The sequence below is a fragment of the Myotis lucifugus genome, unplaced genomic scaffold (assembly GCF_000147115.1).
Source record: "Myotis lucifugus unplaced genomic scaffold, Myoluc2.0 scaffold_247, whole genome shotgun sequence".
Taxonomy (NCBI): Eukaryota; Metazoa; Chordata; class Mammalia; order Chiroptera; family Vespertilionidae; genus Myotis; species Myotis lucifugus.
Genome location: NW_005871295.1, coordinates 847,812 through 848,650, shown reverse-complemented (window position 1 = coordinate 848,650; position 839 = coordinate 847,812). Strand labels below are relative to the sequence as shown.

General features: G+C 71.4%; 1 protein-coding gene across 2 annotated transcripts in view; it reads left to right on the top strand.

Moving 5' to 3' along the window:
• Positions 1-272: 272 nt before the first annotated feature.
• Positions 273-839, top strand: part of RALB (RAS like proto-oncogene B) — a 43,570-nt gene continuing 43,003 nt past the window's right edge. Inside the window, exon 1 of one of the 2 annotated variants that reach the window (XM_023762504.1) lies at positions 273-421. The gene's annotated coding sequence lies outside the window, so the exon portion shown is untranslated. The remainder of the gene's footprint in view (positions 422-839) is intronic. The other variant, XM_006098803.3, reaches the window with a different exon arrangement.

Here is an 839-nt window from a genome sequence, read left to right as displayed (position 1 = left end):
TCCACACTCTCCACTGCAGCATCGGTCACGTGCAGCGCGCCCGGCGACCAGAGGAGGAAATGGAGGGGGCGGGGCCGGCGTGCCGAGCCCGCCCCTCCCGCCTGAGGCGGCTCATCATTGGCCAAGCGTAGCCCTCAGCCTCCCGAGGCTTGGCAGATCCTCTTCAGATTGGCTAATAGGCGCCCAGGGGGCGTGGTCTTCAGGAGTGGGGGCGGAAGGGAGGGCGCGCTCCCGAGAGGCGGGGTTGTCGGGGCGACGCCGGGGGCGCGCTCAGGGGAGGGGAAGCGACCCGGCAGCTCAATGACAAATCGGCTGGGGACTGCTGGGGTCCGGCCGGGGAGGAGGCCCAGGAGAGGACGGGGCGGGCTTAAGAGCGGCGTGCGGGTCGCGCACGGCCGAGGCGGCGCTGGACGTGTCCCAGGTGAGACTGCTCGGCCCGGCGGGACCCCCGCGGGGCGGTCTGGGGCGCGGGCTGAGGAAGTGGGGTGCGCCGCCCGGCGCTCGGTGGCCTCTTGCCCCCGCGCTCCCCGCTCAGGGCTGTGGCGGGGCGGTCGGACACGTCGCGCTCGAGGCCGGCGGAGGGCGACGCGTGAGCGGTGGCCGGGCAGGTTCCCCGGAGAAAGCCTGCGGGCCGCCTAGCCCGGCTCGGAAGCAGAGGCGATGGGGGCGGCGCTCCGGCCTCTCGCTTTTCGCCGCTCCTTCTCTTTCCAACAAATGGCCTTCTGCTTCCACTTCCTGGCCTTTAGGGGCCTCCCAGCCCGAGGACGTCCACTATCCTTCAGTCCCGGTGGATTGCCGTCGTGGGCAGGTGGAGAGCTACAGTGTTGCAAAACTTGGTA